The sequence below is a fragment of the Triturus cristatus genome, chromosome 4_1 (assembly GCF_964204655.1).
Source record: "Triturus cristatus chromosome 4_1, aTriCri1.1, whole genome shotgun sequence".
NCBI classification, from domain to species: Eukaryota; Metazoa; Chordata; class Amphibia; order Caudata; family Salamandridae; genus Triturus; species Triturus cristatus.
In genome coordinates this window covers 951,711,517-951,736,747 of record NC_140585.1, presented here as the reverse complement: position 1 = coordinate 951,736,747, position 25,231 = coordinate 951,711,517, and the positions used below count along the sequence as shown (strand labels likewise).

Below are 25,231 nucleotides of genomic sequence, written 5' to 3'. Positions count from 1 at the left end.
GTACATACACGGGTGGGGGTTCGGGGCGTACATACCAGGGTGGGGTGGGGGTTCGGGGCGTACATACACGGGTGGCGCTTGGGTGCGTACATACACGGGTGGCGGTTCGGGGCGTACATACACGGGTGGGGGTTCGGGGCGTACATACACGGGTGGTGGTTTGGTGCGTACATACACGGCTGGGGTGGTGGTTTGGTGCGTACATACACGGGTGGGGGTTTGGTGCGTACATACACGGCTGGGGTGGGGGTTCGGTCCGTACATACACGGGTGGGGGTTCGGGGCGTACATACTCTGCTGGGGTGGGGGTTCGGTCCGTACATACACGGGTGGTGGTTCGGTGCGTACATACACGGCTGGGGTGGGTGTTAGGTGCGTACATACACGGGTGGGGGTTTGGTGCGTACATACACGGCTGGTGGTTCGGTGCGTACATACACGGCTGGGGGGGGGTTCGGTGCGTACATACACGGGTGGTGGTTCGGTGCGTACATACACGGCTGGGGTGGGGGTTTGGTGCGTACATACACGGCTGGTGTGGTGGTTTGGTGCGTACATACACGGGTGGGGGTTTGGTGCGTACATACACGGCTGGGGGTTCGGGGCGTACATACCAGGGTGGGGTGGGGGTTCGGGGCGTACATGCACGGGTGGCGCTTGGGTGCGTACATACACGGGTGGGGGTTCGGGGCGTACATACCAGGGTGGGGTGGGGGTTCGGGGCGTACATGCACGGGTGGCGCTTGGGTGCGTACATACACGGGTGGGGGTTCGGGGCGTACATACCAGGGTGGGGTGGGGGTTCGGGGCGTACATACACGGGTGGCGCTTGGGTGCGTACATACACGGGTGGCGGTTCGGGGCGTACATACACGGGTGGGGGTTCGGGGCGTACATACACGAGTGGGGGTTCGGGGCGTACATGCACGGGTGGGGGTACGGGCCGTACTTCCACGGGTGGGGGTACGGTCCGTACATACCCCTGCCCACGCTCTGCGTGCCTGGGTACGGGCCGTACCCATGCCTTTGGTGTGTGGGTACGGTGCGTCCCACCATTGTTGCGGGCCGTGGGGTCCGCACCGTACACAGGCCTTGGGGGCGTGGCTACGGGTCGTACCACGCGTACCCCTACATGACCCCAGCAATGCTGGTACGAGCTGTACCAAGGCCTTTCTGACGTGGGTACGGGCCGTACCGCTATTGTTGGAGTGACGTAGGGGGACGCGTGGTACGTTCCGTACCCACGCTCTTGCGGCCTGGGTAGGGTACGTACCGGTTCGCGTGACCATCCACTTCCGTTGTGGCGGACGCTTGCGTTGCTGGCCTTGCCCCCACCCCCTGGAAGTGACCAGGCCCTGATGGTCAGGTATGTCCAGGCCATGTGTGATTTGGTACCATGTGTTGGTGTTGTGTGTCCTGCCCCTGCCCCCCCCTTTGCCCCTGGTTGTTGTGCTGACCTTCTGCGGCGTCTGCGTCGGTTCCTGTACGCCAGGTGGACTGCTAGGAGGGCAGGGATGGCACGTAGGTTCGGGTCCATGTCTGTTCGTCGCGTCCAGCTGCTCCTTGCGTGTGTCGTCCTGATTTCCCGGCAGTTTTTGGCAGCCGGTAAATATTTTCCGTGCGGGATGACGTCGGTTCGAATCGTACTTCCTGGTTCGTGAAACGTAGGCTGGATGCGTACCGACGTCACGTCGGCTCCTTTCAGGATCGGAATTGTGTTTAGTTTCTGTTCGGTCGGTGTTTTGTTCGAATCGTACGGAAATGGTGTTTCCGTATGAATCGTACTTGCATTTTCGGATGGATTTCGCACCGGGTACGAGTCGGACGGAGAAAAGGCTCCGTCCGACGGTTCGTACCCGGTTTTTACCGGATCGGAATTGGCACCTTAATGTAGGTAAACTTTCTCACATTTAAGAGTTCATAACAGAGTACTCCTGTATACCTACTTCCTGTACTACTTTCTGTACTCACAAATGCTTTTGTGAATCAGCCTCACAGTTAAGAGGAAATTAAAGCAACACTTAACTAGAGAGTCTGTGTGTATAGATACTATGTAAACAAAAGCACTTGCCATGCATTCCTCCTCTGTAAAATATAGGGCCAACCAAGGATCAGAACCCTGAGTATGGATATACCCGGAACACAGTGATCGGGCGTGAGGAGCTTGAGCACACACGTTTCAGATCTCACACTTGAAAAACGATCGCACCAGCATACGGATCTCTCTCACGGCACCTCCAACCCTGAGAAAACCATTACCACGGTTACTCGATGTTACTGTCCAACACTCCAGGACTTCGCTTTGGGCCAGCTGGGTGAATATTATCGCCGGCAGCGTGGCGTTTTTGAAACTGTAGCTACTCCTGAAATTGTTTAGCCCAGCCGGGTTGGAATTATCACCGGCTGAGCGACTACAGAGACTCTTATTCCATTTTACAGCCCTGAGGAAGTCGTGGAATTAATTTCCACATGCGACGAAACACGTGTCGGCTGGTTTCTGTTTCAATCTGTATATTTCCATCTTTTCTTTGAAGACCATTTGATTGCACAATATTTATGAACGTACTTTATGTATTTTATTCTGCTTTTTATGGATTTTCTTAATGTTCTCATTAATATTTTGCATCAGGATGGATGTTTTGTTATGTACATTTGCACTTTTATGATCTTATTACATAAGTATCGAATAAAGTGATTTGTCTGACTGACAACATGTCCCTCCCACATCTCTGCATTCAGCTGAAACTGGAAGCGGGCAGCTTAAACTTTTCCTGTTTTTCCTCCTTGGTGCCAAAGAGACATCTTTTGTAGATACTGCTGCTGCAAGAAATGTTTTCTGATTCCTGCAGCATGCTTTTTTATTTTTTAAATATAATTGCTAATGTGCAGCTGCCATATTACCTATGTTTAAAACACTGAAGTCCAGAGATGACAATAGCTCTTAGGACACTGAGTAGGATTCATATAGGAAGGTGCCTAAGAAAGGGCGTCGGTGCTCGGGAAGAGTCAATAAAAGGTTGGCTAATGCCCAAGCAAAGCACCTGACTCAGACTGCCTAAACCATGCTTTTCTTTTAGGGGCATCCTACGAGCTACTAAGTTTCCACGTCTCCTTTAGGACTCTCCGTCTCTGACCATGATGTGCACAGCCAAGTGTACTCGCTTATAGTCGATGAAACAACTGCACATTGTTGACCAAATATATTTGCAATTTTTTTGAAAGCATATGTACCATAACTTGTATTTGTTTAATTAATTAAATAGTTTAAGTGACTGCACAAGATATTGTTTTAAAACACATTCGCAGCATATAGCTGATTGAGTGCATGAGGAGAATGTAGATATATAATTGTGATCAATGCGGTGTAAACAGATAAGTGATGGGAGGTTCAGAATCGCAAGTTGAGGACCATAAGGATGAGGCACTGGAAATGCTGGGCTTTGGTGTATGGTACCCAGAATGACGAGGGTTGATAAAAAGAGAGTAACATGCCACACCCGAAACAGGACAGTGACATGGATGAGTAAACATTTATTTCCTTCGAATACCTCAATGCTACCCATAAAGCTTCTCTTACCTCAGATAGATGGTTCTGCAACCAAGAGAAGAAGGGTGATAGTAAGAAGCAACCTTCAGGTATAAGTAACACAGGACTAGTCAGAATGGAGACAATGAAGGACATCCAGGACAAGGATCCAGACTATTTCCTGCACCAAGAAGCAGGGACAATCATCAAGGAGGAAAATCTTGCACAAAAGGGTGGGCATGGTCAGAGTGATAACAATAGACGTCAAGGCAGTGATAGTGTCGGCAATGGGTCACAAAAAGAGAGAAAATGACTAGCAACAGGACTAGGTGGCCAGAAGGTTTAGCAGCATCTACGAACAAAGCACTTTGCCTTTTTGTTTTTTTTAAAGGCGATGTCTTTGCAAATGACCTTCATGCATGTGGGAAGTGCCAATAGCTTCTAATTTGTAGATGACCACTGCACATGCTCTGTAGCACATCCTCTGTAGCACCTTGTACATTGTTCCTTGGTCAAGGAAAATTCAGTTCCCAGACAGAGTGGCTTGGCAACCATCAATGAATATGACTATCCAAGGCTAATGTGCGGCCACCGAATGACCCCGGAGCCCAAGCACCTGCCTCAATCTGCTCGGTGAACGATGCAGCACCGCCACCACAAGGATCACCAATACACTTGTGGTAAAATAAAAATTTTTGTTTACCAAATATTGTGATCCTGTCCTAATAATGGTAAGTACAAATATATCAGAAAAAAATATCATTGAGACTATAAGACAAAAAAATTATTTTTTGCAAAATAGAGTTTAAATAGTAAATGTTAAATATTTTAATATATACTTTTAATATAACGTTGAAAGATTTATGACCGGCAGTCCAGCTGTGGGCCACGAGGACATGGAACTAGTCCCAAGTCTTCGTTAGTGGAAAAGCAGAAGAGAAAACATAAACTGAGCATTTTCATCTCGGAGGCCCTCTGGAGGACTTTCAAATTAAACAAACATTTTGCTACAGCACAAAAACCTACTAAAGGTAAAGGAATTCTAAAACTGCACTATTGATACCAGCATTCAACACTTGGAGCCCGATTCCGATTTTGGACAGAAGGGCTTCGAACGATGGTCGGAGCTCTCCCGCCGGAATCGGAATGTGCCGACCGGATTCCTTTCTGACTGAGCCATTCCGATGGGCTCGGTCGGAAAGGAATCCGACTCGGATTTCCGGATGGCCTCCGAGGAGCTCGGAGAGCCCGTCCGCTGTCCGGAAATTCTTCAGTACTCCCCCGGCTGCCTCTTTAGACCGAGGTAGTACGATGGCAGTTTTCCACTGCCTTTTCGTGCCGGTATTTCTGGCATGAAAAGGCAGTGGGAAACTGTCTTTGGGGGCCCCCAGTAGGCCCCATGGATGCAAGGCCGCCGAATGGTGGCCTGGGGGCACCTTTGATGCCCCTCTGTTGATCCCTGCACCCGGTGGCAGGCACCTTGGGGTGCCGGCCAAAGGGTGCAGGGATGAACTGCACCCCTGCTTTTCATAATGCAAGCATGCATTCCACTCAGAATGCATGCTTGTATAGTGAAGTATACGAGTGCGACCGAACTGGGTTCGGTCGCATCGTACTTGCAGGGCCGTAACCGCAGACAGCAGGTCGGTCGGTTACGGCTCCTGACCGAATTCGGACGGACCTGAGTCCGTCCGACATCGGAATCGGCCCCTTGGTTGAAGTCACCTGTAAGGCCCACTGAGGGCTAATTAAATGGGCATGCAGAGGGGAGTGCCTTTTCACCATTTCTGTGCAGTATCATGGAGTCTGTGAACAAGGATCTGTGCTCTGAAACGTGTGAGGCAATGAAATGCATCTGAATGGTAATGCAAGTTTCCTTTAATTAAAAGAATCATTGTAATTCATCTGCTTTTCGAGTGTGTCTTCAACTGGTATTATGATATCAGCTGCAATGATCATGTACAATTAATAAGAGTTGTAAAAGTCTATATTTAGTGATTACTGTCATGCACGCTTTTGATTGTTTGCATTAATACATTTGTTTGAGTTTATATCCTTTCTAAGATGGCGCCCACGGGCTGTGTGAGTAACAGTCCATCAACTATGTTCATGTAAATATTGTTCTGTAAATGGTTGCATCCAACTATCATATGTAGGACGCTTACCTGTCAGTGTATACAGTGGAAAAAGGCGCGAAGCTGAAACGCGTCCTGTTCGCTTTCTCGGTAAAATAAAATAACTGGGTTCATCCCCTAAACGAGTGCGGTCTCTTCACTTCCCCTCGGTCGTGAGGTTTGGAGCTGATTTATCGTTGTGGTACCACTGCCACACATTACAGACCGGCACCCGTTCTGGAGTGCTTATCGCGGCCATTGGTGGATTGGAGCTTAAACTTTCCGCCGCGCAACAGCACCGCCATGTGAATCATTGGCAGCAATTGAAGAAAAAACAACTTGGACGGGTGAGTCGGAAGACGCACAAGTCCTTGTGGTTTTTTCTCTGTGATTCTCATGCAATATTGTTTGGATTTCCAGTTAGTCACGGCTGGAACGCTTTAGGGGGTGATTGTTTCTTAACTAACTCCTGCACAGACGGGTGGGGTTCATATATACAAATAATATGTTCTCAGACTAAGCACGCCGCGAGGCGACAGTTGGAATTTTTAAACGCGGTCCAACTCAGCAAGGAGCCAACAGAGACCCCGCAATCAATGCACAAGGAACATTGAAATCCCAGTTTGGCAAACTTGAACATCTCTTTGAACGCCAAATCCGTGGGAGGCTACCTCCCTGCAAAATTATATAGATGTGCAACGCATTCCATGCGGTACGTGCATCTATAACATCCCTGCCTATGAAAACCCAGACCTGAAATTACTGTATGAGTGGTCAGCATATACAACTGAAGTATCTGTGAGTAAGCTTAAAATACTGATAAAGTTTGGATGGAGTGTTCGTGGGGCTTTCAGAGGGTCAGCCCTATCAAGAAAAATCGGCCATCAGCATTTCAGTGGACTGGCGTGCTCGTCTGCTGAAGGCGCGCTTTGTACATTCTATAATTTTAAATTACTGCGTTTTGTATTTTGGTTCTGTTTCATTTAGTTTCCCCTGCTTTTATTGCTAGGGGGTTTGCCCTCATACTCGCATTTTAATTGGTTGATGCAACGCTGTTAGAGTGGGTCCCGTTTCCTGGGGTTTGATGTTTGGGAATCAGTGGCCATCTTGGATTGGGGAGCTGTTCTGACGCCCCTTGGGCGCCATCTTAGCGTCCTAGTGCTGCAGACTCTACGCTGCCACCCTACTTAAGGCGGGGCTTTCAGAGGGTCAGCCCTATCAAGAAAAATCGGCCATCAGCAATTCAGTGGACTGGCGTGCTCGTCTGCTGAAGGCGCGCTTTGTACATTCTATAATTTTACATTACCGCGTTTTGTATTTTGGTTCTGTTTCATTTAGTTTCCCCTGCTTTTATTGCTGGGGGTTTGCCCTCATACTTGATGTTTGGGAATCAGCGGCCATCTGTTCTGACGCTCCTTGGGCGCCATCTTAGCGTACTAGTGCTGCAGACTCTACGCTGCCACCCTACTTAAGCCAGTCCTTTCAGAGCGCAGCGGTGACGCGCAGCGGGAGCGCCTTCCCTGCGCCGAAGTCGTGCCAGAGTCCTGCCCATCTGCGCTCGTCCGCGCCGAGTCAGGGCTCGAGGCAGGCTCCATACCCGTCTCAGAATGTATTCACGGAAGGAGTTACTCCGGCTGAAAAAAACGTCGTGCTGCACTCAGGTATGTGTAGATTCACTCTCAGGCCAATATCAGTGTCCGGGGTGTGTCTTCAATCTCGCTTCCCCAGGTTCCACTACCGGCCATAGGGTCAGCTGTCCTGAGTGTCTAGCGTATTCTAATTCTACTTCATTGATTCCACAGGCTTCTCATGACTTGAAGATCCATCATCTTAATGTTAGATCCTTGGTTAAGCATCATTTGGAAATCTTTACTCTTCTTACGGAGGAAAGTCCGGACATTCTATTTATGTCTGAGACATGGTTACATGATGAAGCCCTCGTTGCGATCAATCTGGCTCTTCCTTTGGAATATGTGATACATACACTTAACCGCAGTTCACGTGGTGGGGGTATTGCGGTTGTGGTCAAGTCTTGTTATACATGCCTTTGGACGCCCTTGGATATTGCTGGCTGTGAATGTGCTTATTTCCGCATTTCTGTCAGTCCACATTTTACTCTCTCAGGACTACTCATCTATCGGCCTCCTGGGCCTGATACGGCATTTAGATCTGCCCTGCCTGAAGTTGTTAGCGCCTTAGCTTTCAAGGCAGCTAACTTTAGCATAATTGGAGATTTAAATCTCCACTTTGATGCTACACACTCTTCTGCGGCAAATAGTGTTCATGCTGACTTGGAAGCCCTTCAACTATTCCAGCTAATTAAACACAGCACTCATATTGGTGGGCATATGTTAGATCCTTTTTTCTCTAATCTATCGAAGGTGAAAGTGCTTCCCCCCAGGCCCATGCTTTGGACTGATCATTATTTAATAGAATTGCACCTTGCGATTGAGAAGTCTCTTAGAACTGCTGTGCCTGCATCTTTTAAACGTCCTTGGAAAAAGCTAAAATTAGAGGATTTTCATCGGCTTCTCGACTCACATCCATTGGATTCTTTTATGGATGTTGATACCGGCTATGGCCATTTTTGTAATTGGTTGACAGGAGCTTTAGATAGTCTGATTCCTATGACTAAGAGTAAGCACTGCCGCGCCAAACCTAATCCCTGGTTTGATGACTCTCTCCGGCTCCTCAGAAAATCCTGCAAACAAGCAGAGAGAGCCTGGCGTAAGTTCTATCTGCTTGATAAAAAAGTTATGTATCATGCCAGGTTAAAAACTTACCATAAGGCGGTTTGTAAAGCTCGTGCAGCCTATTTTTCTCGCGCTATTAATATCAGTACCAATCCCACCAAACTAATTTTCAAGGTGCTTAAGGATTTAACAGCCAGTAAAACTCCAATTACGAACATTTGTTCAGCTTCTCATTGTGAAGGCCTAGCAACCTTTTTTGTAGAAAAGGTGGAGGCCATTTACCGTTCGTTCCCTGCTCCATCTATATCTTTGGAGAATTTGGATTCTGGCCGGAAAACTAATCTATCTCTAGGCTCTTTGCCTGAGCTCTCGATGGAGGAATTTAATAAAATCGCAATGAAAGTTAAATCATGTTCTACCATGGATCCTTTACGTCCTTTTCAATTTAGAGAATCTGCGACTTTCTGCTTCCCCCCATTACGAGATTTGGTTAATCTATCTTTGAGGTCTGGCTCTGTTCCTGACAGTTGGAAACAAGCATTGGTGATTCCCATAATAAAAAAACCTGCACTAGACCCTCAGAAATTTGAGAACTATCGCCCCATCTCCCTTCTTCCTTGGGTGGCAAAATTAGCCGAGGTTCATGTGAACACTACTCTCTGTAACTTTATTCACTCTGCTAACATTTTAGATCCTACCCAGAATGGCTTTCGACCTGGCCATAGTACCGAGACTGCACTCCTTTCTATGGATGAGCACCTACGAACATTGGCGGACTCAGGCGAAACGGTAGCCCTTGTGCTCTTAGACCTCAGTGCCGCGTTCGACACCGTCTCCCACGCAATCCTACTACAGCGTTTGACTGAGATTGGTGTCGAGCACGCGGCACTTGAATGGTTTCGATCGTTTCTATCTGGTCCTACCTTCAGAGTTGCTACCCCACCTTATCAGTCGAAGCCCTATTCCATCACTCAGGGTGTTCCGCAGGGTCGGCCCTGAGCCCCACACTTTTTAATATCTATGTCCAGCCGCTGGCTGCGGTCGTCAAGCGTTGTAACCTGACCATGGTGTCTTATGCTGACGACACTCAGCTAGCGGTTGCCATAAGTGGGGCTTCTGATATAGAGGCCACAAAGTTTTGTGAGGGAATTAGATCAGTGGCCTGTTGGTTGACTGAAAATTGTTTACAACTGAACGCTAAAAAAACGGAGGTGCTTATTATTGGTAAGCAGAGCCATCTTTGGGGCGATCGCTGGTGGCCTTCTGAGCTTGGCCCTACCCCTCTTCCGGTCACTGAGGTAAAGAACCTAGGCATTTGGTTGGATTCCAAACTCAGCTTTGTTCCCCACACCAAGAAAATCGCTGCTACCTGCTTTGGTACTCTTCGTAGGCTTAGACCTACTTTCAAATTTGTTGATGCCCCTACCAGACAGCTTATTGTACAAGCTACTATTCTGTCTCGGTTGGATTACGCGAATTCTCTTCTACTTGGTGTTAATCAGGCTGAAATCTGTAGACTCCAGCGTGTCCAAAATGCGGCCGCCAGGGCTCTGGTCGGCCTGCTGAGCTTTTGCTCGGCCAGAAAAACTATCTATGGACTTCATTGGCTTCCTGTATCCCAAAGGATCAAGTTTAAATCTCTTTGCCTCTCGTTCAAAATTTTGAAATTTTCTTCCCCTCAGATTTTGGAACATCTTATTGTACCGTATGTACCTTCGCGTACTGTAAGATCTTCTGGGCTCCACTTGGTCTCAGTCCCACGTTTTAATAAGGTTAGGGCAGGCGGCCGCTCTTTCAGTGTGCTTGCTGCCAAGCTTTGGAATTCACTTCCTGTACATGTCCGGGCCTTAGATGACCTTCTGATTTTTAGGAAGGCCATCAAGACCTTCCTGTTTTCTGTGAATGCTTAGCTTTGTCTTTGCCTGCCTATTGGGTTGCCTGTACGCCGATTTCTTGCTTTAAGCGCCGGGACGCCCCTTTGCTGGGGCAGCTGTGCGCTATACAAATCCGGCTAACATAACATAACATAAATGTTTAAAAGAAATAGCTGTACAGGAAATTTAATTATGCAAGATCAAGATGCTAAAACTAGAGAAGAACTAAGAGAGGCAATGAAGGTACGCCTTTTAGCTTATGAGGCAAAACTAAAACAGCGGAAACACACCAAATTCAACAGGGATGCTCATGACCATGAGCAGGGCAGGATTCTGACATTTGCCCGCAAATGTGAAGCACCATGTAGAGCCTTGAGAAGTGACATAAATCGAAGAACTGTGGAGCAAAGAGAAACCTCAGAATCAGACCGAACCACTGACAATGAGCAATCTGGCGAGAACAGCACCGACCCCCAAGCACAACTCCTGGTGAGATCCCTTTTTCACAAGGAGTTCCAACTCATGAGACAGTCCTGGCAAAGGAGAGGGAGAGACAAACCCCCGGAACAGGCACGTCAAAGAACACAAGAAATACGGGACGGGGGGCTTCAACAAGCTCAAATCAAGGCATGGCCTTGCAGACATTAAGCAAGAGAGGATCAAGGAAATAAATCAAGTGGAAGATCTGACAATCATCAACCTGACAGAAAAAAAATGACCAAAACTGGGAAACAATTTTGAAAAAAGGACTCACATTTTGTCCAACTCCATGTTTTGAGTATACGCAAACACGTATAGACCTATATCTCTTTACTAGGAAGTTGAAACTCCATATGTTTTTCAAGATTAAAGGCCTACAAGGACACGAAATAGGGGCCAGTACAACTACAGGCTCAGTGATGACAACAGATATTTTAACTGGAGATGATCTGACAACATTGCAATTATTGGAATGTCAATCTGATCCCAACATCACAGAAGAAGGTGTTGCTTCTATTCCCATAATTGAGAGTATTGGGAATGCACAAAAAACAGTAAAAACTAAGTTTAGACCGAAGTCTACCTTCATACCCATTATAACCTTTGATGCTATTGACGTGTTCGAAGAAACTGTAAAAAATGATCTTGCTAAATTAAGACAGCAGAAATCTGGCAAAATGAATCACAGTAATACAAATCTAACACTGGAACAAAAAAGAGTGCTGGAGCAAATTCGAAAAAGATCCAAACATTGTGTGCAAACCGTCAGACAAAGGCGGGAACATTGTGCTGATGACAAAAAACTTTTATTGTAAAGAGGCACTACGACAACTATCGGATAGCACATGCTATGTACAAATCACCAAAGAAGAAAACAATGCCAGTATTCATGAGTGCCATACAATGATTCAAAAATGGAAAGACAAGGGAATGATTAACATGGATGAATTCAAATTTTTATCTTTTCCTCATCCGTTGATATCTACGTTTTATCACCTTCCCAAGATACACAAAGATCCAAACAAACCACCTGGTCGTCCGATCATATCATCAAAGGGAAGTCGGACCGAATCTATGTCACAATATATTGATTACTTTTTGGCTGATTTTGTGAAAATACTACCATCTTATATTCATGACACAAAGGACTTAATTAGAACAATTTCCAAAACAACCTGAGAATCCAACATGTTAAGGATGGTGCTTGATGTAACAAGCTTATATACATAGATTAATCATTCCAATGGTATTCATGCTGTTCGATACTTCTTGAGAGGGAGATCCCGAAAGTTCACAGACCACAATGGAATGCTAATTGAGTTTCTCCTATTCTGTCTCACGAATACATTTTTTTTGTTCCATAAACAACATTATAGACAAGTCAAAGGCACGGCAATGGGTACCTGCTTCGCCCCCAGCTACGCAAACTTGTTCGTGGGCTGGTGGGAGAAGCAGGTGGCCTGGGACAAGAGCAACAATCATTGGGTATCGTCTATCATTGAATGGTACAGGTACATAGACAACCTTTTCATCCTTTGGAAGGGCCCACAAGTTGAGGCAGAGAAATGTATGCAGGAATTCAGTAGGAACACAGTTAATCTACACTTCAGTGGGCATATTAGCGAAACTGAAGTAGCATTTCCGGATCTAAAAGTTTTTATCAGAGATGGACAGATTTGCACCTCCCTGTTCAGAAAAATGACAGCTGGGAATTCGATTCTTGAGGCTCATAGTAATCACCCAAAATCCCTAAAGAACAGTATTCCCTATGGGGAACTCTTACGACTTAAGAGAAACTGCACCAGAGAATGTGATTTCAAGCAGGAAGCGGAGGGTGCCATAGAGAGATTTAAAGTGCAACGTTATTCTCCTCAACTACTACAGAAAACTTTGGCCAGAATAGAGATAATCCCTATACAATGCCTTCTTAGGGACAGAAAACACCCTAATCAAGAGTCAGTGGAGACATTTAGATTCATCAATACATTTTAAAAAGACTCAGATGCACTGAGGCAGATTCTCTTACGTAACTGGCACATGCTTAAATCTGATGTGGTAATCGGAAAAAGCTTACCAGATCACCCAAAAACCACTTACAGACGCTGTCGGTCCCTCAAGGATAAACTTGTTCAGAGCCACTTTGAAAGTATTCCCTTTACTCCAAGAATGAGTAGTCTGACAGGACGTTTTCCTTGCTCAAAATGCAAGGTTTGTAGGAATAGCCCTAAAACACCAATTTATGAAATTCCTGGAAACATACACCACAAGGCTATTAATACATTTTTAACCTGCACTAAACCTTTCTGTGTTTACTGTTTAGTCTGTCCATGTAACATGCGATACATGGGCAGTACTATCCATCCTACCAAACGTAGAATACTCAAATATGCAAGGGCCATTGAGAAGAAAGATATCTCATATACTGTGGTAAGACATTTTGCCCGATTCCATCAAAGTGATAGGAATCTGTTGAGATTCTACTGTTTGGATCATGTTCCCTCCCATGAACGTGGTGGAAACAGAGAGCTCAAGGTACGCAGATTGGAATCCAGATTTATAGTTGATCTACAGACCAAAGCTCCGCTAGGCCTGAACATGGAGGAGCAACTAACTATACATTTGGGATAGTTTAGAGCCAATTTGAATCCTGTAAGAGTAGCCTGCAACTAGATTACCTTGGGTATCCTTGTGTTCAGTTAAGCTCAGTATGCATACATAACGTTCGTTTGCCTGTTTTAAAACGCCGTCATGGAAAGACTGGAGCAAAGCCTGCATCATAATGTGGTGGATTTACGGATTTATGGTTTATAGATGAAGAGTGCTCCTCCGGGCAATCGGTATGATTGCCTGTGGCGGTCCCATGGCAGACTGTCTTTGCGTCCACCATGGTCGCAGTGTGGATCTGCCCGCCATCCTAGTCTGGCTGGCGGTCAATCCACGTTTGATGACAGACAGATCGCCACTGCATGGCTGGCGGTGGCTGTCCGTCTGCTATCATAATGACCCCCTATGTTTTTAGGCCGTACATTTTCCTCAAACATAAAACCCTTGTATGTTACTCATCTCTTCTTTCTCTGCACCAAATTGCTACATAAAACATTTTTTAATGATATGCACCTCCTAAAGGTGACTTGCGGATTCTCATTCAAGGATTTAGAGAAGATCTCATCTGATTTTAGAACTTGCAAAAATCTATTGAGACTTTTCTTAACCTCTCAGGCCTGGGTGCTAAATTCAATTATAAATCTGACTGGTTGTTCCTCCTTTCTTAACTTTTGGTATTAATAGATCTTCCCTTTTCATCTCTATCACTCTTTTACACACCTGGTCAATCACTTTAGAAGAGTATCCTCTTTCACTGAACCTTTGTCTCATCTCTACCATTTCATTCTTAAATCCTTCTTCCAAACTGCAATTTCTACTTGCTCTGAGTAGTTCTTCACAGAGTATGCTTTTGATCAGATTTCTGGGATGGCAGCTGCCTGCATGTAATAAACTGTTCCCCGCAGTTTTCTTACGGAAAAGCTTACTCTCCAGTTTATAATTACATGCTTTTATCTTAATGTCTAGGAATTCAATTTCATCTGGGTAGCCAAAATTGAAAATGGGGAGAGGGGCTGTGCAGTACCCCTCCCAGGCCAGTTTCAGGACCGGGATATCCACTCGCCCCGAACTGGCTGTTTCCAAAAAATGGGAAGGTGGGCCACACAGCCCCCATACCAGGGTCGTTTTTGGCCCCAGGGACTCCATGGCTCATCCATGCACAAAAAGGTAGGGGTCCCCTTATGGAGCCATTAAGGGCTCTGGGTACCAAATCCTCCAGGGCCAGCACCAGCTGTGTCTCAGGGTGCCCACCCCAAGGACATAACCGTTTCCCTTTCAGCACTGGTGGGCAGGAAGACCTGTGTTTGCTCTCGCTTGGCAGGAGCAATTTCAAAGCTCCCACTAAGCAAGAGCAAATACTAAGTCCTCTCCAAGGTGGCGGGAGCATGAAAAATTCAGCTGCCCCTTAGCGCGGTCTTTTTATCTGTTTCCTTGCCCGCTGTGAAGCAGGCAAGGAAACAGATGAAAAAATTGCTCCCACTCACAGGGAGCAGCATTTATAGATGCTCCCTGCTGGTGGGAACAATGACCAGTCCAGCTGGAGATGGGGCCCCCCTCCACCTTCATATTAAGGCTGGCCCCGGGATATGTGGACACCAGGGCGAAAATTAGCCCTGGGATGAGTACCGTATGTCCCCCCCTCTCCAATTATTAATTAAATTTGCAGCTGCGTGCCCCTCTCCCCCTTATTAATATGGCTGAACCCCCAGAGATGGGGTTCCCAGGGCCAGAAATCGACCCGCGAGGCGGGTTGAGTGTCCCCCTCCACTTTTACGTGGAGTTGGCTGCAGCCCTGCAGCCAACCACCCACCATGCATGTGCATAGCTTTGGGTTGACATCATCCGGAGAGTTGACCAAAGAACTGAATGTGCACAGCATGGGTTAGCTGCCTGCAGGGGTAGAAATTCAGCAGTTATAAGTAAAGTTGTCTCATCTAACTATAACTCGTGCCCTAAGAAAACTATAACTCACGCCCTCGCCATGCACTGGTAGTTGCCCCACATATTACATCAGTCACAACATTTTCTATGACATACTTAATTACTTCCCCCAGACCCTTGCAAACCTAGTAACCTGCAGCTAACATATAAGTAAAATAAAGAAGTATTCTAAAAATTACATAATTAAAATCAATTAAATGTTAAATTAAAAATTAATAAGTAATTGATGAATAATTATTACATAATTAACTTCCCACCCTATTGCATAATTTGCATCATAAATATCAATCACATAATTAAATAAAATCGATTAAATCATTCATAATTTGTATTAACTAGTTAACTTCCCACCATATCCCCCTATAAACCCAACAACCCGCTATGGCACTATAAATTACTATAAAATATTAAATCAAACATTTTAGATAACTTAAATTACAAGCTATATTTTAAATAAACGTTTGTATAAACAATAGTATAACATAAAATGAAAATTCCAACTAATACAAATTCAAATTATTAAAAAGCTATATTTTTCACCACTATCTAATTGAAAATGATGTTAAAAACATCAATATTGTTTATTATCACCATGTAAATGTATTGGATGAATGCAGCAGTGAGCGGATAAACATTAATATATTAAAATGTTAAAAAGCTATATTTTTAACCACTATCTAATTGAAAATGATGTTAAAAACATCAATATTATTTATTATCACCATGTGAATGTATTGGATGAATGCAGCAGTGAGCGAATTAGACGTCTGTCATTTTTTTGATGGAAGCCCTATTACCACACCTCTTTAAAGCAGGATTTAGGTTTCTGAACCGGACAATATAAAATACAGATGAGGCTTTGGCAGTTTAGTTGCATATGGCTAGTATTGAATGATATTTCAAGCATTTTCAAATCCTTGCACTCTATGTATTTGCAGTTGTACACCTATGTTTGCAAATGAGAATGGCTAACTTTACGCCAGCCGGAAATCCACTAATGTAAACCCAAGAGGCTTAAGTAGTATAACTGCTGCAAATTTGTCTGCCACAAATTTGGCGAAATACACAGTAGTCAATCTTCTCAATGGGTTGGATGTGGACCGAAACAAGGTGTGGTTAGCCTTGTAGGTCAGTGGACACCCACAGACTTGTATGTTTGTGGGCATTCATAACTAAAATCCAACCCTTTTCACCCCAGAAATGATCAGAGATATACCTCTCTTCCAAAATGAGAAGAGAACAGATCACCACCAGGCTTAGTGGGGGCGTAGTGGATTTTCTTTATGTTGCTTCTTTGGTTGCCATTCTCATGCTGTGGATTTGTATAGTATGTACAATCTTGTGCAGGGGCAGTAGGCAGCCTAAAAAGCAGGTCCAATAGTACACCTGGAAAAGTGTGCATAAAGTGACATTGTGAGCCTACTATTACACTGAAATTGAAATCATAAAAGTACATCCAGAAAGCTTCATAGGGCTCCATCCCTACTTTTATATTTTCCTTTGTGAGTTGGGCACCATTATTTCACTGTGGCTGAGTTCCTATCCAATATTTTACTGTCAATACCAACTGTTTCACAAAGGCAGTAATATAGCTAAGCTGGCCTTGTTTTCGTCACATTTTTCAAAGGAGCTTCAAGAAATCAGCTTCTCAACTGCTAGACTTTCTAAATTAAGATTTAATTTTGATGCATTATAGAATACAACATGAGTTTGGGGCCCGATTAAGAGTTAAGCAGTGGCACACCAACAAAAGGAAAACGGAGGGAATAACTTCTGTTCCCCTTGTAGTCCAGAGACCACCTTATTTAGAGATCTACGTCGTCTTGGCAGAGATCTCTATGCCTTCAAAGGACCTCTCCTCTGAAGTCATTAAAGGTTTGCTGAGAGACAACTATGTTTCATGCGTTCACTCAGGAAACATTTTTATTTTCCAAAAAGAAACTCCTAAAGCAGGATTTTGTTGGTCTGTTGGGTCATTAGAGAAAGAGTTCCACCAGCTGAGCCAACAATGTCACTACCAGCAGGGACAAGGCAGTTCATCTGGCACTAAATAGATGTATCTCGTCCACCAAACTTCAAGTACCCTCTTAGATTCTTTAGTCACTTATATGTGTAAATATCATACCAGTTAAAATGTCAAACATTAACACCCTCAGGCAGTTGAACGGCTAAATCAGCCCTGTTAGAATCAAACCTGTAGCTTTCATGTTAAATAATGTCCTTTACAGCACATGCACACCCACTAAGGAGTCCTAAATGCAAATAGACATCCTAATGTCCCTGAAAAATATGACATATATATGAAGTCCAACATTTTGAGCTGCTCAGAGACCTGTAAGCTTTAAGGTCAATTCTCTTTCTATGAATCCTTCACCTTTTGTCTTTCAGACAATTTGTAGATTTAGTAGTCTTTGTCGCCAGCATTTCGGCACATCTCATTTTCATTTTTACCATTCTCTGCACATTCTCTAAAAAATAAAAAAAATATTTAAAAACTTGCCTGTGGTTTACCTATTATTATAGTTTAAAATTTTAATAATACATTATCCCAGAATAATGATACTTTCATAGTATTCTGTTCGAGTCAGACAGAATGCCATTACTTCATGTATTTATGTATTAATTTTGCTCGCTATGAATACATTTTTTCTGTATGCGATTTTACGAGGTAAAATTGCATACAAAAAAAAAAGAAAAAAAGGAAAAAATCACATGTGGTTTTCATTTGCAGTAAAACTTATTAACAAGTTGGGATGAAACCTTTTCCTCATGGTGAATTATCACCTAAATTTAAAACCTCCCCAGAGCAGGAGGTACGTTTCAAAAGTAGATAAAACAATGAAAAAATGATTTGATACAATCTAAAATGTTTTACATTTGTATATATCTTTGAAAATGTTTACTTTTTGAATATTTGAAAAAAGCTTTTACTTTCATTTAAAGCATTGCCAAACAACATTTATTGTTGGAAGTACAGGTACAAACTCCGCGCCATGGCTGATGAAATTGACTTCACCACTGGAGATGCTGGGGCTTCCACCACTTTCCCTATGCAGTGCTCAGCACTTCGCAAAAATGGGTTTGTGGTGCTGAAGGGACGTCCCTGCAAGATCGTTGAAATGTCAACTTCCCAAACTGGCTAGCACGGACATGCCAAGGTTCACCTGGTTGGCATTGGTATATTCAGTGGTAAGACATATGAAGATATCTGCCCTTCCACTCACAATATGGATGTTCCAAATATCAAAAGACAAGACTACCTACCTCTTGGTATGTGTGACAATAGCCTGTCTCTTCCTACTGATACCAGTAATGTTCGTGACGATCTGAAGGTACCAGAAGGTGACCTTGGAAAGGAGATTGAGTCAAGATACGAGGCAAGAGAAGAGATCATGGTCTCTGTCCTGTGCACCATGCAGGAGGAATGTACTGTTGCTATCAAGGCCATGACCAAATAATCACCTACTTTGAGTCAACATCCCAGTCCAGAAAAAGGATCTAAAGAATTTACTTTAGATTGTCACCAAAGCTATGGCCTTCACAAACAACCTCTTTTCCTTTTGGATTGTTTCGAAATAGAGCTGGATTCTTGAATAGTGTTGCAGATTAATTGGCAGTTTCGAAATCACGGAGGTTTTAATTTATTATGAAATCTTGAAAGTTGTTGTAACTTCACTATTCCTATAGGTGTCAGCTTGTTGGTCCAAGAAACCAGATCAAGTGTCATTCATGGATGTTTTACAGTATTTTCCGGATTATAATGTACTTGTTCACATGAATAGATCAGAGTATTGGGCTTTTAGTTTTAAAATGATAAATGGCACCTGAGACAGAAGGTAACTTTAGCTAAACAATGTTTACATTTGTATTATTTAAACAATTGTACTAAGATTGTTGGCAGGAAGTCTCTAATATGTAACGAAGAAGGATAACATATGGAATGTATCGACTACAAAACTGATTTCTAATTTAATTTGGATTAAAATATTTAGGTGCCGATTACGATCCGGTAAAAAAATTCCCGTACGACTCGTATCCGGTCTTTTTACCGTACGAATCGTACAAGTGCCGTACAAATTGCCAATCACGATTCGCATGGGAAAAAGTCCATACGAATCGCATTGGGAATTATTCCCCACACGTCCTCGGGTCGGAAAATGTGTCCGACACGTCCCCGGACGATTTACCGTACAAATGTGAAAAGTGAAGTCCGACCGCGGAATTACGATCCATCCCGTGCGTCCGATGTTACAACCGTATGGAAAAAACACCGTCCGCACCGAACTCCTATAGCAACCATGGAGACATGTGCCCGCATACGCGCCAAACCCTCCCCCCAGCCCCCGTGAGTACGCGCCAAACCCCCCGTGTATGTACACCCGTGTACGTGTCGAACCCCCCCTGTATGTACACCCGTGTAAGTGTCGAACCCCCCGTGTATGTACACCCGTGTACGTGTCGAACCCCCCCGTGTATGTACACCCGTGTATGTGTCGAACCCCCCCATGCATGTACACCCGTGTACGTTCGAGTCGTACCCCCACCCGTGTATGTACACCCGTGTACGTGTCGAACCCCCCGTGCATGTACACCCATGTACGTGTCGAACCCCCCTGTGTATGTACACCCGTGTACATTCGAGTCGTACCCCCACCCGTGTATGTACGGTGCGTACCCCCAGCGCTACGCGTACTCAAACGCACACGGGTGTACATGCACAGGGGGGTTCAGCGCATACTCACGGGGGCTGGGGGGGTACGGCGCGTACCGGGCACTTTTTGGGTGCCGTGAAAATATTGCCGTCCGGACTGCTGTCGGTTCGAATCGTACTTCCTGGATCATGAAACGCTGCCTGACAGCATCCCGACGTCACGTCGGAGCATTCTCGGATCACATTCGTATGTATATTTTCGTCGGACGGTGTTTTTTACGATTCGCACGGAAATGGTGTTTCCGTGCGAATCGTACTTCCATGTTTGTACAGTTATACAACCGGGTACGAGTCGGACGGAGAAAATGCTCCGACCGACGGTTCGTACCCGGTTTTTCCAGTATCGTAATCGGCACCTCGGTGTAATTCGTGGCCTGCAAATACACTCAAGTGATTTAAAAATGCCAGTTAGTTTGCCCATTCCCAGTTCCCTGGCCCCTTCCCCCAAAAGTCTGATGGCTGTGTGCAACAAACTGTATGACCTCTGTTGTATTCTATGCCAAATTTGTTGGCTACATTTTGTAACCTTAATGGTGTCCAAGCTTGCTTTGGATCTAGGCAGGCAGTCGGATTGCTCAGTGTATGCTGCATTCCAGGTACAGAATGGCACAAATGGGGGGCAGGGAAATCTACAGATTTTTTACTCGAGGCCTTTGTCATCAGACGGAAAATAAAAAATAAAAATATTAGACGTCTACAGTATGTTAGAATATCTTCATAGGATGTTATATCCCACCATTTATAATTTTCAGAGACAGGCGATGTGTGCTTTTCAAACAATTGTGCCACAACGCATTACTTTCCCAAGTCACCCCTTTCAATAAATACTACCAAGGTTACATCACATTCCCATTTGTAGACGTATGCCTATGCGGCAACAATATAAAGATAATCATGAACAGCCTGATTAACATGTTGATGAATATCCAGCACAAGTAGCAGGACAACACCATCAACAGGCTCTCCATGCTCTTCTTGAAAGACACCGTATTTTAACAATGATTTCTTCCCAAGAAAAAAAAAACTTTTGCTCATTATTATTTTGAATGTGAAGAAAGCCAAAGAGATGCCTCATCTTGTCAGAAATATTAATATTTTAACCAATACAATGTTTAGAAAATAATGTAGAAAATTACTAATATGAAATATTTTTACAAACATACTTACGCACACCAACACCTATATAAAGTAATTTTGGTAACATTTCTAACATTTTAATGAGTTTCTGACAACCTAAAGCTATTTTTAAGCACTATGGTTAATCTTAGGTAAAGTGTTAATTAGAAAACCTGCCTTTTGAGTTTCTTAGGATGGATTTCACATCATACCTTTGAATAGCTGGCTTCAGCTATTCTTTCTCAGAGTAACAAAATATGTGCTCTTGGTGAAGGACACCTTCTGCACAGTTTCTGAAATGAGTTCTCTGACTGAGAGTAGTTGGCTTGCTAACCTGGTAAGACATTTGGCAATAATCCTAGCATGAACACATCTCCTCATCAATGGTCGAATCCCGGGGTTTAAATACTGTTTGATCATCACTGATTTTATCTCATGGTTTTAAATAAAGCGGGGGTTGGAGACACTAAGGGGGATATTCACAAGGATCTATCTCCGATTTAACGGCACTTTAGCGCAGCCAAAGTTGTGATAAATTTACCTCCCCATTCACAAGCCGGTGCAAACAGCCCACATCACCAGTTTACCCGCGATAGCAGCCGCAAAAAACATAACCACTGATAACCCCCGCAACTATTGTTAATGAGATGCAGAGTAGGCATTACCGTGCCAAAAGCCGCAACAACACCACTCCACAACTTTCACAACGACCAGACAGAACTGTGATAAGAACACAAAACAGGTGATAAGGCACGTTAGTAGCAGGAAAATAACACCTGCTCTGACCTGGTGCAAAGTCGGACCACAGCCTGCACCACAAAAGGGACCACAGCCCACAGCCACATCGGAAGGGCAACAGATGCACCCGGGCAACTGTACATGCAGCCCGGAGGGCCAAAGGGGCAACAACACCCGCTGTCACCACACCCAGGACCCCCCCTCCCAGGCACCGCCCGACAAAAGACATGCCACATCAGCTACACCTAAACACGTCCAAAATAATCCGCTTGATGTTGCACAATCACAACTGGTGACATGCATGTGTCGCCACAAAAATGAGCATCACACATTCACTTTCGAAGCAACAAATGAAACTTTATTAATATGAACACTGAAATCAAATGAAGACAAATGGCGGCTCCCCTAGGGACAATCCGTAGGTCACAGCCTGCAAGACAAAAATCCTGATGAGAAGGTATTTCCTGCGCACATCAAAGGTCAGAGAGAGAGCGAAGGAGAGAGAGAGGAAGAGAGGGAGAGAGAGAGATAAGAAGAGAGGGGGAGAGAGAGGGAGAGAAGAAGAGAGGGCGAGAGAGAGTCAGAGAAGAAGAGAGGGGGAGAGAGAGAGAGAAGAAGAGAGGGGGAGAGAGAAGAAGAGAGGGGGAGAGAGAGAGAAGAAGAGAGGGAGAGAGAGAGAGAGAGAGAGAGTGTCGCCCCTGCGCACCCAGGCTACACTGCTCACCTGCTGCCACCGGTGTGTCTCCAACCACTTGCCGATATGTATAGCTGTACACCAGGTCACAAATCTGTGTACTCGCTGATTGTTATCATGATCATGCACATCTTTTTCATTGATGGAAAATTGCAGCAACAACTGACCCTTTCCAAACATTGTGGTTAACTGCCAGACAGCCAGGGTCAATTGACAGATAGATATTCTGTTGGGTCTTTGCTCAGCCAGATCAATCTGGTACTGCCTTTCGCAGAACTCACAAACACCACATCACATTTCAATGAGACAGCTAATAGAAGCTCTTTGCTCTTGATGCTGAGCTCTCACAAGTTGCCCTAGGGATTTAGAGAACGATTGTAAGTGTGTACCAATGCTTGGATTGCACTTACACAATCTATTTAAATTTAATATACATTTTAACTAAACATAACAAATAAACTTAATTTAAAAAAATATAGACACTTATTCATATATTTAACTATTATCGTTTTTAAAATTTTAAACTTTAAAATTATATAAAAATAATATATATATATATATATCAATAATATCAATAATTTAAAATAAAAACAATTCTAAAATAAACTAAAACATTCCATGATTTATTTGTATAAACAGATTTTATTGGTCAAATGCACATACAGCTGAGCTCTGTATCCCAGAGTCTTCCAAAGCATCAATGGACAATATCTTGACTTTGACAGTTTCCTCATACAATACCAAAATAATGAAGAGGCGTGCATATGAAATACAGCTATATTAAACAACAAAACAATTAACACCCCCCACCCAAGAGACACCCCACCGCCCAATACACGTATAATGCAGGCCCCCCCAAGACAAGGGAGGAAAAGACTACAACCCACATAGTCTCTGCTCTGGAATGGGCTCCAATTCCAAGCCCCTGTAGTCCGCCCAGCGCTTCCAGATTTTATAATGTTTACACGTGCATCCCCATGCTACAAAGATGGGGGCCTCGAGGCCCATACAGAAATCCAGTCCCGCCTTCCATACTGAAACGGATGGTGTGGCAGTAGCCTTCCAGGCCTTAGCTATGTCGCGCTTGGCAAGGGTGAAACCCAGGAGCATCAGGTGGCGCTTTACCCTCTATATCATCCGTTACATGCAGGGGTACTAATTTAGGGGAACGGGGGAGATCCCAACCCAGGACCTCTGAGAGGCATGCCAGTACACCCCTCCAAAACCTAGCGAGTGCGGAACAATCCCATAGAGTATGCAGCAGCGTACCCTCTTCATGCAGGCAGCAGAGACATTCTGGGGATGCCACTAAAGCAGCCCTGTGCAGTCTGACTCTGATAAAATAGACCTGATGGAGATATTTAAACTGAATGAGTCGAAGGCTCATAGCAATTGCCGCCCCGCGCGGGAATGCCAGGGCCTCCGTCTAGTCCTCCTCCTTGAGCGGGCCGACATCCTCCTCCCATGCCCCGCGGAGACGCTGCAAGGAAGAAGAGCAGTGTGTAACCAGGGACTGGTAGATCCTAGAGATTTTATGGTAAAACATTCCATTATTTAAAACAACAAATTAAAACGTACATTTCACAATACAATAAATGCAACAGTAGGGAAAATATTGGATAGCAAAATAATAATTAAATTTACTATTCCAACTCCAGTGAGTGCAACAGTAAGGAAAGTGTTGGATAGCGGAGGGGTCACAATTAATATTCCCACTCCAAACAGTGCAACAGTAGGGAAAGTATTGGATAGCGAAGGGGTAAAAATTACTATTTCCACTTCAGTGAGGTCAGCAGTAGGGACAGTGTTGGACAGCGAAGGGGCAAAAATTACTATTCCAACTCCAAAGTGTGCAACACTAGGGAAAGTGTTGGATAACGGAGGGGTAATACTTAATATTCCCATTCAGTGAGTGCAAAAGTAGGGTAAGTGTTGGATAGCGGAGGAATTACATTTACTATTCCAACTCCAGTGAGTGCAACTGTAGGGAAAATGTTGGATAGCGAAGGGGTTAAAACTTACTATTCCCACTCCAGTGAGTGCAACAGTAGGGAAAGTGTTTCATAGCGAAGGGCCAAAAATTACTATTTCCACCCCAAAGAGTGCAACAGTAGGAAAAGTGTTGGATACCGGAGGGGCAAAAATTACTATTCCCACTCCAGTGAGTGCAACAGTAGGGGAAGTGCTAAATAGCAGAGGGGTAAAAATTACTATTGCCACTCCAGTGAGTGCAACATTGGGAAAAGTACTGGATAGCAGAGAAACAAAAATTACTAATAACATTTAAACAATAGATTTTTTTAAATCATAAAATAAATAAAAATATTAATAAAATATACACCATTAAGTATATTAAAAATATCAAAAGAACACATACTATTATATAAATTACATATAACAAAAAGCTACAAATATATAAAATAAATTAATAAATACATTTATAAACAATAATTATTTAAAAGGAGCAAATATTAACAAACAAAAAACTATTTAAAACATAAATGTATTTATTTTATTTCCTACCCACCACACAAATAAAAAAAACGTCAAAGTTTTATTTACATTTATTTACATAATTAACATAATTAATACTCAATTAACAAAAAAATAAATATGGATTGAATATACATGCTTTAACACTATAATATCCACAACACACACCTAAAATTCATTACACAATTACCGTAATTAATTTCTAATGAATATTTTACTTTAATTAACAACAAATTATTAATTCATC

The 25,231-nt window shown here is 44.0% G+C and overlaps 1 pseudogene; it reads left to right on the top strand.

Moving 5' to 3' along the window:
• Window positions 1-18,225: 18,225 nt before the first annotated feature.
• On the top strand, window positions 18,226-18,690 carry LOC146855886 (eukaryotic translation initiation factor 5A-1 pseudogene; annotated as a pseudogene).
• The last annotated feature ends 6,541 nt before the right edge of the window (window positions 18,691-25,231 follow it).